Raw genomic sequence first — 18,707 nt, 5'->3', positions numbered from 1 at the left:
AACTGCTAACAAAATTCCTGCTGCGATCAACTTGGAATTACCCCCATCAATTGATGTTTTCACACTGCTCGTTCCAACCGCAAAAACTATGAAGAGGATGGGGACATATACGCAGGGTCCATCCTGTGCATGTGCCTACATTTTCTCCGGGTGCCCCGCAGAAAATGCGAATGCCTCTGCCTGTCAATCAGTAGAGGGCGTACCTTCGCAGGTATATCGCGATCATGAGCCATGTCTCCCATTTTTGTCATTATAGGTGCTCTGTGAGCTGCTGACCATGCCCCAGCCCCTCTGTCTCCCGTGAATAGACATTGGGGCTTATTCAGACCAGATCGCTTCAATTTATTTTCACCCAGCGGGCAATCAGGTCTGCACTGCACATGCGTATGCGCCACAATGCGTAGGTGCGACGGTCCGGAGATCACAAGAAGATTGACAAGAAGAGGGTGTTTGTGTGGGTGGCAACTGAATGTTTCTAGGGAGTGTCCGGAAAAACACTGGAGGGACCCGGCGTTTTGTGGGAGGATTTGTGACGTCACCTCAATGGCTGAGTAAGTGCTGAGCTGTGCAGCTCTTGTGCACATGTGATCACACACCTGCACAGCAAATTTTCCCTTCCGCTGTAGGCGGCAACCACCTGATCACAGGGATGCAAAAACGCACCCTAGCGATCAGGTCTGAATTACCCACAATGTGCATATTTGCAGAGCAACAAGCTACAGGGAGCCTTCCACCCCCCCCCCCTTCCCCATGACTATGGGACACTGGGGGGGGGGTGTTTGGGTTAGCTGGACATTCCCAAAAAAAGTGACTGTCCTGCAAAAATTGGGTTAGTTGGGAGGTATGTGCAAATACATTTATTGTTTTGCATGCAGGGTAAATACTGGCTTCTTTGACATTTAGCCACAAATGCTGCACAGTTGAATTACAGTATTACACTGCAATTAACAGTTATGCTAGGACATTCCTTCTCCCAAAATCTACCTCTCTCTGCATTAACTTAAAGAAGAAGGGTCTGAATGGGTTAAAAAAAATGTGTGAGGTCCCCCCTCCTTAGTATAACCAGCCTCTTTGAGCCGGTCCTGGTTATTTAAATACTGGAGGAAAAATTGGACAGAGGTTCCCCGTATCTAGACAACCAGCACCGGGCTCTTAGACGGGTCTTGGTTCCAAAAATACTTGGGACAAAAGATGTAGGGGTCCCCCATATTTTTAAAACCAGCACCGGGCTCCACTAGCCAGAGAGATAATGCCACAGCCGGGGGACACTTTTATGTAGGTCCCTGCGGCCCTGGCATTTCCCCTCCAACTAGTCATCCCTGGCCGGGGTTCCCTGGAGGAGTGGGGACCCCTTAAATCAAGAGGTTCCTCCCTTCGAGGCACCCAAGGGCCAGGGGTGAAGCCTGAGGCAGCCCCTGGGTGGTGGGTGCCGGGCTGATAGCCATATGTGTAAAAAAAGAATATTGTTTTTTTGTTGTGGAACTACAAGGCCCAGCAAGCCTCCCCCACTTGCTGGTACTTTGAGAACCTCAAGTACCAGCAGGCGGGGAAATAACGGGCTCGCTGGTACCTGTAGTTCTACAACAACAAAAAATACCCAAATAAAAACACAAACACACACACCGTGACAGTAAAATTATACCCCTTTCACATCGCACAAATAACCCGGTACCGACACGGCATATTGCCGTGTCGAACCGGGTCAGTGTGCGATGTGAAAGCACACTGGCCGATTTAGCGGGTCGCCTGACCCGGTAAATCAACCCGGTAAAAAAGAAGGGTTTTACCCGGGTTGATTACCGGGTCAGGTGCGGTGTGAATGGGAGCCGTGTCGATGCGACACGGTTCCCATTCACAAGATAGGGAGAGGCGGCGCTGGAGATGAGCTCATCTCCCGACGCTGCCTCCACCCCCGCCCCTGCTGCTGCTGCGCGCTCCGTTGTTATGGCAACCGACCCGGTATATTGCCGGGTCGGAAAGCCAGCAGCGGAGTGCAAATGCCGGATCCCACCCGGTAAGTACACGTTTGTCTTACCGGGTAGGATCCGGCATTTGCAGTCTGAATGCAGCATTATTGAGACAGGCTGTAGCATGTTGATGCATGTAACCCTATAAAAGTGATGGATTGGGTGACTATTACAATACCCACTGTTGCTGTCTGAAAAATGATGGATTTATAGATTGCTCTGCCGAGATATGTTTTTTTTCTAAAATCCACAGGTATGGATGGATAGTATACTTGACGACACAGAGGTAGGTAGAGCAGTGGCCTATTGTACCGTACTGCTATATATTATATTATTTATTATTATTATCCTTTATTTATATGGCGCCACAAGGGTTCCGCAGCACCCAATTACAGAGTACATAAACAAATAATCAAACAGGAAAACAGCAACTTACAGTTGATGACAATATAGGACAAGTACAGGGTAAATAAACATAGCTACATCAGCAGATGACACTGGAATAAGTATCAGGTGGCAGAAGACTGCTGGATTTGGTGCAGCTGAAGATTATTAAAGTAAGTAAAGAGTAAGCACATGAGGGAAGAGGGCCCTGCTCATGAGAGCTTACATTCTAAAGGGGAGGGGTAGACAGACAGGGGTGAGACAGATGGGGTACATAGAGAGTGTGGAACAGAGGTTTAGGATGAGATTTGGCTGGGTTTGGTGAAGAAGTGGGTCTTGAGAGCCCATTTGAAATTTTGTAGAGAGGTGGAGAGTCTGAGGGGGAGAGGTAGGGAATTCCAGAGAAGTGGTGCAGCACGTGAAAAATCTTGGAGGTAGGAGTGGGAGGAAGTAATCCGTAGGCAGGAGAGTCGGCGTGCATTAGCAGAGCGAAGAGGACGGGTGGGAGTGTAAAGCGAGATAAGATCAGAGATGTAGATGGGAGAGGAGTAGGTGAGGGTTTTGTAAGCAAGTGTGAGAAGCTTGAAATGGATTCTGAAAGGGAAGGGGAGCCAGTGAAGGACTAGTAAGAGAGGAGAGGTGGACGTAGTGCATTTGGTGAGGAAAATGAGCCGGGCAGCAGCATTGAGGATAGATTGGAGTGGAGAGAGGTATTTGTCAGGAATGCCAGTCAGGAGGAGATTACAGTAGTCCAGTCTGGAGATGACCAGTGAGTGGATAAGAGTCTTAGTAGCATCCTGGGTCAGAAAGGGTCTGATCCTGGAAATATTTTTTAGATGAAAACGGCAGGTTTGTGAGAGGTGCTGAATGTGTGGTTTGAAGGAGAGGGAGGAGTCAAGGATTACTCCAAGACAGCGCATTTGGGGGGTAGAGGAGATAGTAGTGCCATCAATAGATAATGAGATTGTAGGAGGTGAGGTTATGCGGGAGGGAGGGAAGATGATCAGCTCGGTCTTAGACATGTTAAGTTTAAGAAAGCGCTGGGACATCCAGCAAGAGATAGCAGAGAGACAGTTGGAGATACGAGTGAGGAGAGTAGGGGAGAGGTCTGGAGAGGAAAGATAGATTTGAGTGTCATCAGCATAGAGATGATATTGGAAACCAAAAGAACTAATGAGCTTACCTAGTGAGGACGTATAGAGAGAGAAGAGGACCAAGGACAGAACCTTGGGGTACCCCTACAGTTAGTGGAAGTGAGGGGGAGGTGGAGTCATGAGAGGAGACAGAGAATGAACGGTCAGAAAGGTAGGACGACAACCAAGAGAGGGCAGTGTTACGCAGACCAATGGAGTGAAGGATTTGCAGTAGGAGAGGGTGGTCCACAGTGTCAAAAGCAGCAGAGAGATCAAGTAGAATAAGTAGAGAGTAGTGTCCCTTAGATTTAGCAGCATGGAGGTCATTGCATACTTTTGTAAGGGCAGTTTCAGTGGAGTGGAGAGGACGGAAGCCAGACTGGAATGGGTCAAGCAGTGAGTGTGAGGAAAGAAAGGAAGTAAGGCGGTTGTAGACAATACGCTCAAGGAGTTTGGAGGCAAAAGGGAGAAGAGAGATGGGTCGGTAGTTGGAGAGAGTGTTTGGATCAAGGGTAGGTTTTTTAAGAATAGGAGAGATGAGAGCGCGCTAGAAGGCAGAGGGGACAGTGCCTGATGAGAGGGAGAGATTGAGAAGGTGGGAAAGTTGGGAACAAGCAGAAGAAGAGATGTGGCAGAGGAGGCGGGAGGGGATAGGGTCAAGTGGGGAGGTGGTGAGGGGACAGGAACGAATGAGGGCCATGACTTCCTCTCCAGATGCATGGGAGAAAGATGACAGAGTTGGTGCGAGGGATGGGGAGGGTTGGTAAGGGATGGGAGAAGGCTGGTTACTGATAGTCTGGTGTGATGTGATGTCCTGACGTATGGAGTCAATTTTGGATGTGAAGTAAGTGGCAAAGTCAAGAGCAGAGAGTGAGGAAGGGAGACGAGGTGGAGGTGGGCAGAGGAGTGAGTTGAGAGTGGCAAAGAGGCGCCGGGGGTTGGAAGACTGGGAGGAGATGAGGTTCTTGAAGTATGACTGTTTAGCAAGAGAAAGGGCAGCACTGAAGGATGAGAGCATAAGTTTGAAATGGAGGAAGTCTGCCTTAGAGCGTGATTTCCTCCAGTGTCGCTCAGCAGTACGTGAGCATTTTTGCAGATATCTGATGCATTTGGTGTGCCAGGGTTGAGGTGTTAATTTGCGAGGGTGAATAGTGGTTGGTGGAGCAACAGAGTCAAGAGCAGAAGTAAGGGAAGCATTGTATGTGGAAGTGGCTTGTTCAGGGCATGAGAGAGAGAGAGAATAGGAGAGAGAAGTGAGTCAAACAGGGAGGAAAGGAATGTGGTGTCAATAGCTTCAATGTTACGCTTAGTGATGGTAGCCTTAGGAGGTAGAGATGGGGAAGTCGAGAGAGATAGGTTTAAGGAGAGCAGGTGGTGGTCAGAGAGGGGAAATGGGGAGTTGGAAAAATCAGAAATATCACAGCGGTGAGTGAAGACCAGATCCAGTGAGCTCCCATTCACATGGGAGGGTGAGGAGGTCCACTGGGAGAGACCAAGTGAAGAGGTGAGGTTAAGGAGTTTAGAGGCAGGGGATTGTGTGGGGATGTCAATAGGGATGTTGAAATCGCCTAGGATAATGGTGGGAATGTCAGAAGAGAGGAAGTGAGGAAGCAAAGTTGTCGATGAATTTGGAAGCAGTGCCAGGGGGGCGGTAAATGACAGCTACTCTAAGATGGACTGGTTGGAAGAGACATATGGAGTGGACCTCAAATGTAGAGAATATAAGGGATGGTTCTGGTGGTATGAGTTGGTAGGAGTAACTAGAAGGTAAAAGGACCCCAGCACCACCCCCATGGCGACCCCCAGGTCGGGGGGTGTGTGTGAATGTAAGGCCCCCAGCAGAGAAAGCAGCAGCAGTAGTAGTGTCAGAGGGCGTAATCCAAGTTTCAGTAATGGCTAGTAGGTGTAGGGAGTTGGAAATGAAAAGGTCATGAGTGGGGACCAGTTTGTTACAAACGGATCTGGCATTCCAGAGGGCGCAGGATAGGGGGTATGAGTTTGTGGGAGAGATGTGAATTAGATTTTCAGGGTTGCTGTAGCGATGAGGTGGGATTAACTTTGAGGGCAGGGATGAGAGAGTAGTGATGGTACGGGTGCCTGAGCTAGGAGGGGAAACTGCAGGAGGTGGGCAGGGAGGGAGGTCAGTGTGATGTGGATGGGGGTGTGGGGAGGTGACAGGGAAGGGAGAGAGGGAGCAGGGCTGAGTTGTGGGGTAGCAGGACCATGGGGCAGAGGTGAATGAAAGTGGGGTAACAGGAAAGGTGGGGGAAGGAAACAGAGGGATGGAGGGGAGACAGAGGAGGAGGTGGAGGAGACTAGGGGGGAAGGATAAAGATACATTATTAGGTATACACTGAGTGATGTGGGGAGTATAAGAAAGCATTGACATAGTGTTAAGTAGGTAAATAGGTTGAGGGAAAGTGGAAGTAGGAGAGGAGACTGTAAGGGAATCCGAGCAGAAGAATTGTAGAAATGCAGGTGAGAAAAGCAGTGTAGGCTCAAGGGGTGTAGATTTAGTATGAAATGAGTCAAAAGCGTAGATAAAGTGGGTGCAGAAATGTATTTGGAGTGTAAGAAATGAAAGGATTGTGAGAGGTTTAAGAAGCAATGGTAATTATGTTAGATGTTTTAAGTGTTTGCAGGTAAAATTGCATTGGTGCAGCTGTGCTTAAAAAACAAAATTACAATAATACAGATACAGGCATTTGTAGGTGAAATGGATGGTTTATGAAATGTCCAAGTAAGGTAGTTCTGTGCTATGTAATCAGATGCAACAATCAGGAGGTGAGTGATCTGAGGAGTAAGTGACTCACATTTGTTATTAGTTCTTCAGTTTTCTTTGTTTTGTTAGATTGGTGTGCTTCTGTTTTCCTTCTTTTTCACTTCGATTGAACGCTAATTGAACACTGCTGTTATGTGTCAATTTTATCACGCTTTTATAAAAATGCACGCTTAGATCAATAAATGCACAGCCAAATGGCTTTGCACAGCCTACACCATTGGACTTAAGTAGAAGACTATTACAAGTGAAACCAATAATTGAAATCTGTAACCACACCCCACCCCCTCAAATGCCAGGCAATGAATTACCTTAAAAACAACAACCAGGCATTCCACAAAGATTAAACTGGGTCTATATCATTCAAAACTTTAAAAAAGTACTTCAAAATCACATACTATGCAATAATGTTTCAATTTGCATTACCCAGCAGAATTAGCTTTGCATATATAGATATAGTGCAGCAGAATATATTGGTGGTTGTAGTCAATTGTAATTACCTGTAGGCGACAAGAAGAGAAGAAACGTCAATTCACAATCGATATCAGCTGAAGATAAGAATTAGCTTTGCATGTATAGATATAGTGCAGCAGAATAGATTGGTGGTTGTAGTCAATTGTAATTACCCAGCAGAATTAGCTTTGCATATATAGATATAGTGCAGCAGAATAGATTGGTGGTTGTAGTCAATTGTAATTACCTGTAGGTGACAAGAAGAGAAGAAACGTCAATTCACAATCGATATCAGCTGAAGATAAATTAACGCTGATTGAACGCTGCGTTATGTGTCAATTTTATCACGCTTTGATAAAAATGCATGCTTAGATCAATAAATGCACAGCCAAACGGCTTTGCACATCCTACACCATTGGACTTAAGTAGAAGTCTGGTGGTCAGCAAAATTTTGCACTGTCCTCCTACTATATATAGTGCGCACAACTACTAAAATACACCACAGGTATGGATGGATAGTATACTTGACGACACGGAGGTAGGTAGAGCAGTGGCCTACTGTACCGTACTGCTATATATTATATACTGGTGGTCAGCAAAATTCTGCCCTGTCCTCCTACTATATACTACAATGCAGCACAGATATGGAGCATTTTTCAGGCAGAGAACGTAGATATTTTCAGCACACTGAGCACAGATATTTGCAGCACACTGAACACAGAAACTGAGAAAACGCTGCACGTCCTCTCCCTATCATCTCCAATGCACAAGTGAAAATGGCGGTGACGCGTGGCTCCTTATATAGAATAGAATAGCTGCTGACGGGCACGATTGAGGGAGGAAAGGGACATTTGAATCCAGCCCATAGATGCAATGTGAATATGTTTTTTGTACCTTCCTATCTTAAAATGTATATACAGTGTATATGTTACAACTGAGGGCCTGAGCTGACTGGAGGCAGCCTCAGTTGTAGGGGCTGAGGTGTAGTGGAACCTGGGAGGTTGTATCAGACCCCTGGACATGTAAGTTAAATGAAGAAGAATTGCCCGAAGGCGTGCCCACGACAACCAGGATAAAAGTCAATGATGTTTATTTTGACAAACTCCATGCATCACAGCAGTAATAAAAGAGAAACATAAAATCAGCAGAGAAATAATACAGTTCCTGGGTACTACAGGAGGGCAAGGACCACAGGGCTCTGGTAGTATGAGACAGTTCTTATCTTCTAGTTGGAAAGTCCTTAACAGGCCCGACTGTAGCAATGGAGATAGCCCAGGATCGTACTAGCTGGTGTTCCAGGAAAAGCTGGGCTGCTGTGGATAAAATGGCTGCTGTGGGTACTGGCTGAAACCAGACTGATGTAAGCACGGAGTGGATTGCTGGATGGAACCAGCCAAATAATAAATGAAGCTTGAGAGCTATGAAATATGATTGATATATGGAGTTTGAGAGCGGTGAAATAATAGTACCGGTGGTGAGTGGTAATCTGCGGAAATGATACCGGCACTTTAAGAAGAGCTGATCTCTGCTGGAAGCTAGGCTGGAAGCAGGTAAATCTGTAACTGGAAACAGATGAGTCCCAGAGGACTGGAGAGTCAGGCTGCACCACAGGTGGTAGACTAGAGCGGGTCTCTTTAGTGGAGGTTTGGAGATGGTAACTGGAACCTGGAAAACAACCACGGGAGAGAGACAAACTGGAACTAGGTTTGACAACCAAAGCACTGACGCCTTCCTTGCTCAGGCACAGAATACTTATACCTGCAGCAAGGAAGGGATTGGCTAGGCAATTATGCAGATTACAATGGAAACAGCGGATTGGTGGAAATAAACAGGTGACAGAATCCAACATGGCTGCGCCCATGCAGACACTTGGAGGGAAGATTGGTTTGATAATCCATGTGGGAACTTTAACAGCAATGGCGGCGCCGGCCACAGTAAACAGGAGACGCCAGACTGATGAGTGCACATTTGAACCACGCGGGCCACAGCGGAGGCCGCGGCTGACATAAGCGCCACTCTGACATCCTGCATGCAGAAACTCAGGGACGGCGGCGGAGGCCGCGGGAGATGCCATTCAAGATGTAACATGGCGCCGCTGTGACAGCGTCTCAGAGTGACAGGAGAGGAGGCAGGAATAAGGACATCTGAATAACAGATGGGATCCGGTCCTGGAGCGCTGAGCAAGCCTTAGGAGGCATCTAAAAGGTAAGTAATGGCGTCCAGATACCCGGATCGTGACAGTATACACTAGAGGTCTTTCCGAACCCCCTAATCCTAACATTGTAATTTGCTTTAGGGCGCACCTCCAATTAGTCTAGTGTTTCTTGCTGCCTTTCCAATGAAGCAAGTTTAATTTAGTAATAGGTGAAAAACCATCCCTACAAAGGTGTTAATCAGAGACTTGGCTTTGTGGACACTTTTCAGAGAACAACTTTGTTAGCATAGAAGTAAAGCCAGAAAATGAAGAGCTGTTTAATCACTCAATTGGATTTTTTTGCCAGCATATTTCTTTTTCTCTGCAACCCATTGCTAAATTGTGCTTCCTAGGTGTTTTTATAAAATCACTGAATCAAATCTAACTCTGATTACATCAGAGAAGGCCAGGTACCCTACACCATAACAGGGGGTTTGAAATTTTGACTTGTCTACTTAAAGATCACCAAAATCTGATAACAAGGTCAATTACGTCCCTGGGTGGGATTGAACCACCAACCTTTTGGTTAATAGCCGTACACACTAACTGATTGCGCCACAGAGACACTTTGCAAAAGTCCATACTAGAGATGAGCGCCTGAAATTTTTCGGGTTTTGTGTTTTGGTTTTGGGTTCGGTTCCGCGGCCGTGTTTTGGGTTCGACCGCGTTTTGGCAAAACCTCACCGAATTTTTTTTGTCGGATTCGGGTGTGTTTTGGATTCGGGTGTTTTTTTCAAAAAACACTAAAAAACAGCTTAAATCATTGAATTTGCGGTCATTTTGATCCCATAGTATTATTAACCTCAATAACCATAATTTATACTCATTTTCAGTCTATTCTGAACACCTCACACCTCACAATATTATTTTTAGTCCTAAAATTTGCACCGAGGTCGCTGTGTGACTAAGATAAGCGACCCAAGTGGCCGACACAAACACCTGGCCCATCTAGGAGTGGCACTGCAGTGTCACGCAGGATGTCCCTTCAAAAAAATACTCCCCAAACAGCACATGACGCAAAGAAAAAAAGAGGCGCAATGAGGTAGCTGACTGTGTGAGTAAGACTAGCGACCCTAGTGGCCGACACAAACACCGGGCCCATCTAGGAGTGGCACTGCAGTGTCACGCAGGATGTCCCTTCCAAAAAACCCTCCCCAAACAGCACATGACGCAAAGAAAAAAAGAGGCGCAATGAGGTAGCTGACTGTGTGAGTAAGACTAGCGACCCTAGTGGCCGACACAAACACCGGGCCCATCTAGGAGTGGCACTGCAGTGTCACGCAGGATGGCCCTTCCAAAAAACCCTCCCCAAACAGCACATGACGCAAAGAAAAAGAAAAAAGAGGTGCAAGATGGAATTGTCCTTGGGCCCTCCCACCCTTATGTTGTATAAACAAAACAGGACATGCACACTTTAACCAACCCATCATTTCAGTGACAGGGTCTGCCACACGACTGTGACTGATATGACGGGTTGGTTTGGACCCCCCCCAAAAAAGAATCAATGAATCTCTCCTTGCACAAACTGGCTCTACAGAGGCAAGATATCCACCTCATCATCACCCTCCGATATATCACCGTGTACATCCCCCTCCTCACAGATTATCAATTCGTCCCCACTGGAATCCACCATCTCAGCTCCCTGTGTACTTTGTGGAGGCAATTGCTGCTGGTCAATGTCTCCGCAGAGGAATTGATTATAATTCATTTTAATGAACATCATCTTCTCCACATTTTCTGGATGTAACCTCGTACGCCGATTGCTGACAAGGTGAGCGGCGGCACTAAACACTCTTTCGGAGTACACACTTGTGGGAGGGCAACTTAGGTAGAATAAAGCCAGTTTGTGCAAGGGCCTCCAAATTGCCTCTTTTTCCTGCCAGTATAAGTACGGACTGTGTGACGTGCCTACTTGGATGCGGTCACTCATATAATCCTCCACCATTCTATCAATGTTGAGAGAATCATATGCAGTGACAGTAGACGACATGTCCGTAATCGTTGTCAGGTCCTTCAGTCCGGACCAGATGTCAGCATCAGCAGTCGCTCCAGACTGCCCTGCATCACCGCCAGCGGGTGGGCTCGGAATTCTGAGCCTTTTCCTCGCACCCCCAGTTGCGGGAGAATGTGAAGGAGGAGATGTTGACAGGTCGCGTTCCGCTTGACTTGACAATTTTGTCACCAACAGGTCTTTCAACCCCAGCAGACTTGTGTCTGCCGGAAAGAGAGATCCAAGGTAGGCTTTAAATCTAGGATCGAGCACGGTGGCCAAAATGTAGTGCTCTGATTTCAACAGATTGACCACCCGTGAATCCTTGTTAAGCGAATTAAGGGCTCCATCCACAAGTCCCACATGCCTAGCGGAATCGCTCCGTGTTAGCTCCTCCTTCAATGTCTCCAGCTTCTTCTGCAAAAGCCTGATGAGGGGAATGACCTGACTCAGGCTGGCAGTGTCTGAACTGACTTCACGTGTGGCAAGTTCAAAGGGCATCAGAACCTTGCACAACGTTGAAATCATTCTCCACTGCGCTTGAGACAGGTGCATTCCACCTACTATATCGTGCTCAATTGTATAGGCTTGAATGGCCTTTTGCTGCTCCTCCAACCTCTGAAGCATATAGAGGGTTGAATTCCACCTCGTTACCACTTCTTGCTTCAGATGATGGCAGGGCAGGTTCAGTAGTTTTTGGTGGTGCTCCAGTCTTCTGTACGTGGTGCCTGTACGCCGAAAGTGTCCCGCAATTCTTCTGGCCACCGACAGCATCTCTTGCACGCCCCTGTCGTTTTTTAAAAAATTCTGCACCACCAAATTCAAGGTATGTGCAAAACATGGGACGTGCTGGAATTTGCCCATATTTAATGCACACACAATATTGCTGGCATTGTCCGATGCCACAAATCCACAGGAGAGTCCAATTGGGGTAAGCCATTCCGCGATGATCTTCCTCAGTTGCCGTAAGAGGTTTTCAGCTGTGTGCGTATTCTGGAAAGCGGTGATACAAAGCGTAGCCTGCCTAGGAAAGAGTTGGCGTTTGCGAGATGCTGCTACTGGTGCCGCCGCTGCTGTTCTTGCGGCGGGAGTCCATACATCTACCCAGTGGGCTGTCACAGTCATATAGTCCTGACCCTGCCCTGCTCCACTTGTCCACATGTCCGTGGTTAAGTGGACATTGGGTACAACTGCATTTTTTAGGACACTGGTGAGTCTTTTTCTGACGTCCGTGTACATTCTCGGTATCGCCTGCCTAGAGAAGTGGAACCTAGATGGTATTTGGTAACGGGGGCACACTGCCTCAATAAATTGTCTAGTTCCCTGTGAACTAACGGCGGATACCGGACGCACGTCTAACACCAACATAGTTGTCAAGGCCTCAGTTATCCGCTTTGCAGCAGGATGACTGCTGTGATATTTCATCTTCCTCGCAAAGGACTGTTGAACAGTCAATTGCTTACTGGAAGTAGTACAAGTGGGCTTACGACTTCCCCTCTGGGATGACCATCAACTCCCAGCAGCAACAACAGCAGCGCCAGCAGCAGTAGGCGTTACACGCAAGGATGCATCGGAGGAATCCCAGGCAGGAGAGGACTCGTCAGAATTGCCAGTGACATTGCCTGCAGGACTATTGGCATTCCTGGGGAAGGAGGAAATTGACACTGAGGGAGTTGGTGGGGTGGTTTGCGTGAGCTTGGTTACAAGAGGAAGGGATTTACTGGTCAGTGGACTGCTTCCGCTGTCACCCAAAGTTTTTGAACTTGTCACTGACTTATTATGAATGCGCTGCAGGTGACGTATAAGGGAGGATGTTCCGAGGTGGTTAACGTCCTTACCCCTACTTATTACAGCTTGACAAAGGGAACACACGGCTTGACACCTGTTGTCCGCATTTCTGGTGAAATACTTCCACACCGAAGAGCTGATTTTTTTGGCATTTTCACCAGGCATGTCAACGGCCATATTCCTACCACGGACAACAGGTGTCTCCCCGGGTGCCTGACTTAAACAAACCACCTCACCATCAGAATCCTCCTGGTCAATTTCCTCCCCAGCGCCAGCAACACCCATATCCTCCTCATCCTGGTGTACTTCAACACTGACATCTTCAATCTGACTATCAGGAACTGGACTGCGGGTGCTCCTTCCATCACTTGCAGGGGGCGTGCAAATGGTGGAAGGCGCATGCTCTTCACGTCCAGTGTTGGGAAGGTCAGGCATCGCAACCGACACAATTGGAGTCGGACTCTCCTTGTGGATTTGGGATTTCGAAGAACGCACAGTTCTTTGCGGTGCTACTGCTTTTGCCAGCTTTAGTCTTTTCATTTTTCTAGCGAGAGGCTGAGTGCTTCCATCCTCATGTGAAGCTGAACCACTAGCCATGAACATAGGCCAGGGCCTCAGCCGTTCCTTGCCACTCCGTGTGGTAAATGGCATATTGGCAAGTTTACGCTTCTCCTCCGACAATTTTATTTTAGGTTTTGGAGTCCTTTTTTTACTGATATTTGGTGTTTTGGATTTGACATGCTCTGTACTATGACATTGGGCATCGGCCTTGGCAGACGACGTTGCTGGCATTTCATCGTCTCGGCCATGACTAGTGGCAGCAGCTTCAGCACGAGGTGGAAGTGGATCTTGATCTTTCCCTAATTTTGGAACCTCAACATTTTTGTTCTCCATATTTTAATAGGCACAACTAAAAGGCACCTCAGGTAAACAATGGAGATGGATGGATTGGATACTAGTATACAATTATGGACGGGCTGCCGAGTGCCGACACAGAGGTAGCCACAGCCGTGAACTACCGCACTGTACTGTGTCTGCTGCTAATATATAGACTGGTTGATAAAGAGATAGTATACTCGTAACTAGTATGTATGTATAAAGAAAGAAAAAAAAACCACGGTTAGGTGGTATATACAATTATGGACGGGCTGCCGAGTGCCGACACAGAGGTAGCCACAGCCGTGAACTACCGCACTGTACTGTGTCTGCTGCTAATATAGACTGGTTGATAAAGAGATAGTATACTCGTAACTAGTATGTATGTATAAAGAAAGAAAAAAAAACCACGGTTAGGTGGTATATACAATTATGGACGGGCTGCCGAGTGCCGACACAGAGGTAGCCACAGCCGTGAACTACCGCACTGTACTGTGTCTGCTGCTAATATATAGACTGGTTGATAAAGAGATAGTATACTCGTAACTAGTATGTATGTATAAAGAAAGAAAAAAAAACCACGGTTAGGTGGTATATACAATTATGGACGGGCTGCCGAGTGCCGACACAGAGGTAGCCACAGCCGTGAACTACCGCACTGTACTGTGTCTGCTGCTAATATATAGACTGGTTGATAAAGAGATAGTATACTCGTAACTAGTATGTATGTATAAAGAAAGAAAAAAAAACCACGGTTAGGTGGTATATACAATTATGGACGGGCTGCCGAGTGCCGACACAGAGGTAGCCACAGCCGTGAACTACCGCACTGTACTGTGTCTGCTGCTAATATAGACTGGTTGATAAAGAGATAGTATACTCGTAACTAGTATGTATGTATAAAGAAAGAAAAAAAAAACACGGTTAGGTGGTATATACAATTATGGACGGGCTGCCGAGTGCCGACACAGAGGTAGCCACAGCCGTGAACTACCGCACTGTACTGTGTCTGCTGCTAATATAGACTGGTTGATAAAGAGATAGTATACTCGTAACTAGTATGACTATAAAGAAAGAAAAAAAAAACACGGTTAGGTGGTATATACAATTATGGACGGGCTGCCGAGTGCCGACACAGAGGTAGCCACAGCCGTGAACTACCGCACTGTACTGTGTCTGCTGCTAATATAGACTGGTTGATAAAGAGATAGTATACTACTAATATTATATATACTAGTGGTCAGGTCACTGGTCACTAGTCACACTGGCAGTGGCACTCCTGCAGCAAAAGTGTGCACTGTTTAATTTTAATATAATATTATGTACTCCTGGCTCCTGCTATAACCTATAACTGGCACTGCAGTGCTCCCCAGTCTCCCCCACAATTATAAGCTGTGTGAGCTGAGCACAGTCAGATACATATATACATTGATGCAGCACACTGGGCTGAGCAGTGCACACAGATATGGTATGTGACTGAGTCACTGTGTGTATCGTTTTTTTCAGGCAGAGAACGGATATATTAAATAAAACAAACAACTGCACTGTCTGGTGGTCACTGTGGTCGTCAGTCACTAAACTCTGCACTCTCTTCTACAGTATCACAGCCTCAGGTCAATCTCTCTCTCTCTCTCTCAACCCTAATCTAAATGGAGAGGACGCCAGCCACGTCCTCTCCCTATCAATCTCAATGCACGTGTGAAAATGGCGGCGACGCGCGGCTCCTTATATAGAATCCGAGTCTCGCGAGAATCCGACAGCGTCATGATGACGTTCGGGCGCGCTCGGGTTAACCGAGCAAGGCGGGAGGATCCGAGTCTGCTCGGATCCGTGAAAAAAACCATGAAGTTCTGGCGGGTTCGGATTCAGAGAAACCGAACCCGCTCATCTCTAGTCCATACTGACAAAGGCTAATAAGCATTCATCTAAAGCGTTTCCTAAAAAAACTTTAAAAAGTCAATAATCTGGAGAGTTTTTGTAAGATGTTTCTTCCATCAACCAACGAAGAAACACATTGGTACTTTCCCATGATGAGTGAGTGCTTCAGGATCTCTTGCACTTACATGTGCAGCAGAGTACAGCAATGGAAGCATGCTGGGCCCATAACCCAGAGGTAGGCAGATTGAAACTATCCTCTGCTATATGCATTTTTTTTTGTTAATTAAAGTAATCCAAAACTGGGATTGATATTTTGGCTCTTTTATTTTTACTTAAAGTACAATAACTTTTACCATTTTAATTTGTTTTAATAGTATATTGACAGTATTGTTTTCTTTCAAAAATCCACTTAATTTTCTTTACCCTATTATTAAAATGGTAATTGACAAAAACAAACTACATTGTCACCAGAAGAGCAATACAAAATGTACAAGTGATATATTAAAATCATCTTTCCAGCTTGAATTTCAATGATGCATTGGGGCAACGATTTTGTGAGAAACATCTTCACCCTTAAATAAAGATTTTCTTAATTCCTTACCTGTGTGCTTATTAGATATCACCTTGTTTTCACATTAAACAGACTTCCACATGAGAAAGCAGCAAGGATGCATTGGCGTTAATGTTTCCTGGTGTCAACCTGTATTATTTCAGTAGACATTGAAATGAGGATGCATCTTGCTGCCTTTCCAATGAAGCAAGTTTAATTTAGTAATAGGTGAAAAACCATCCCTACAAAGGTGTTAATCAGAGACTTGGCTTTGTGGACACTTTTCAGAGAACAAATTTGTTAGCATTAAAATAAAGCCAGAAAATGAAGAGCTGTTTAATCACTCAATTGGATTTTTTTGCCAGCATATTTCTTTTTCTCTGCAACCCACTGCTAAATTGTGCTTCCTAGCTGTTTTTATAAAATCACTGAATCAAATCTAACTCTGATTACATCAGAAAAGGCCAGGTACCCTACACCATAACAGGGGGTTTGAAATTTTGACTTGTCTACTTAAAGATCACCAAAATCTGATAACAAGGTCAATTACGTCCCTGGGTGGGATTGAACCACCAACCTTTTGGTTAATAGCCGTACACACTAACTGATTGCACCACAGAGACTCTTTGCAAAAGTCCATACTGACAAAGGCTAATAAGCATTCATCTAAAACGTTTCCTAGAAAAACTTTAAAAAGTCAATAATCTGGAGAGTTTTTGTAAGATGTTTCTTCCATCAACCAACGAAGAAACACATTGGTACTTTCCCATGATGAGTGAGTGCTTCAGGATCTCTTGCACTTACATGTGCAGCAGAGTACTGCAATGGAAGCATGCTGGGCCCATAACCCAGAGGTAGGCAGATTGAAACTATCCTTTGCTATATGCAGTTTTTTTTTTGTTAATTTAAGTAATCAAAACTGGGATTGATATTTTTGCTCTTTTATTTTTACTTAAAGTACAATAACTTTTACCATTTTAATTTGTTTTAATAGTATATTGACAGTATAGTTTTCTTTCAAAAATCCACTTAATTTTCTTTACCCTATTATTAAAATGGTAATTGACAAAAACAAACTACATTGTCACCAGAAGAGCAATACAAAATGTACAAGTGATATATTAAAATCATCTTTCCAGCTTGAATTTCAATGATGCATTGGGGCAACGATTTTGTGAGAAACATCTTCCCCCTTAAATAAAGATTTTCTTAATTCCTTACCTGTGTGCTAATTAGATATCACCTTGTTTTCACATTAAACAGACTTCCACATGAGAAAGCAGCAAGGATGCATTGGCGTTAATGTTTCCTGGTGTCAACCCGTATTATTTCAGTAGACATTGAAATGAGGATACATCTTGCTGCCTTTCCAATGAAGCAAGTTTAATTTAGTAATAGGTGAAAAACCATCCTTACAAAGGTGTTAATCAGAGACTTGGCTTTGTGGACACTTTTCAGAGAACAGATTTGTTAGCATAAAAATAAAGCCAGAAAATGAAGAGCTGTTTAATCACTCAATTTGATTTTTCTGCAAGCATATTTTTTTTTCTCTGCAACCCACTGCTAAATTGTGCTTCCTAGCTGTTTTTTATAAAATCACTTAATCAAATCTAACTCTGATTAAATTAGAGAAGGCCAGGTACCCTACACCATAAGAGGGGGTTTGAAATTTTGACTTGACTACTTAAAGATCACCAAAATCTTATCACAAGGTCAATTACGTCCCTGGGTGGGATTGAACCACCAACCTTTTCGTTATCAGCCAAACACACTAACTGATTGCGCCACAGAGACACTTTGCAAAAGTGCATACTGACAAAGGCTAATAAGCATTCATCTAGAACGTTTATTAAAAAAACTTTAAAAAGTTAATAATCTGGAGAGTTTTTGTAAGATGTTTCTTCCATAAACCAACGAAGAAACACATTGGTACTTTCCCATGATGAGTGAGTGCTTCAGGATCTCTTGCACTTACATGTGCAGCAGAGTACTGCAATGGAAGCATGCTGGCCATAACCCAGAGGTAGGCAGATTGAAACTATCCTTTGCTATATGCAGTTTTTTTTGTTAATTTAAGTAATAAAAACTGGGATTGATATTTTTGCTCTTTTATTTTTACTTAAAGTACAATAACTTTTACCATTTTAATTTGTTTTAATAGTATATTGACAGTATAGTTTTCTTTCAAAAATCCACTTAATTTTCTTTACCCTATTATTAAAATGGTAATTGACAAAAACAAACTACATTGTCACCAGAAGAGCAATACAAAATGTACAAGTGATATATTAAAATCATCTTTCCAGCTTGAATTTCAATGATGCATCGGGGCAACGATTTTGTGAGAAACATCTTCCCCCTTAAATAAAGATTTTCTTAATTCCTTACCTGTGTGCTAATTAGATATCACCTTGTTTTCACATTAAACAGTCTTCCACATGAGAAAGCAGCAAGGATGCATTGGCGTTAATGTTTCCTGGTGTCAACCCGTATTATTTCAGTAGACATTGAAATGAGGATACATCTTGCTGCCTTTCCAATGAAGCAAGTTTAATTTAGTAATAGGTGAAAAACCATCCTTACAAAGGTGTTAATCAGAGACTTGGCTTTGTGGACACTTTTCAGAGAACAGATTTGTTAGCATAAAAATAAAGCCAGAAAATGAAGAGCTGTTTAATCACTCAATTTGATTTTTCTGCAAGCATATTTTTTTTT

General features: G+C 44.8%; 1 non-coding gene across 1 annotated transcript; it reads right to left on the bottom strand.

The window, feature by feature from the left end:
* Positions 1-17,712: 17,712 nt before the first annotated feature.
* TRNAI-GAU (transfer RNA isoleucine (anticodon GAU)) lies at positions 17,713-17,786 on the bottom strand. Its single transcript has one exon. It is a non-coding gene; the product is annotated as a tRNA-Ile (tRNA).
* Between the last annotated feature and the right edge of the window lie 921 nt (positions 17,787-18,707).

This window comes from Pseudophryne corroboree, unplaced genomic scaffold (genome assembly GCF_028390025.1).
Source record: "Pseudophryne corroboree isolate aPseCor3 unplaced genomic scaffold, aPseCor3.hap2 scaffold_179, whole genome shotgun sequence".
NCBI classification, from domain to species: Eukaryota; Metazoa; Chordata; class Amphibia; order Anura; family Myobatrachidae; genus Pseudophryne; species Pseudophryne corroboree.
The sequence above is the reverse complement of the archived record's forward strand: the minus strand, read 5'-3'. Positions and strand labels throughout refer to the sequence as shown.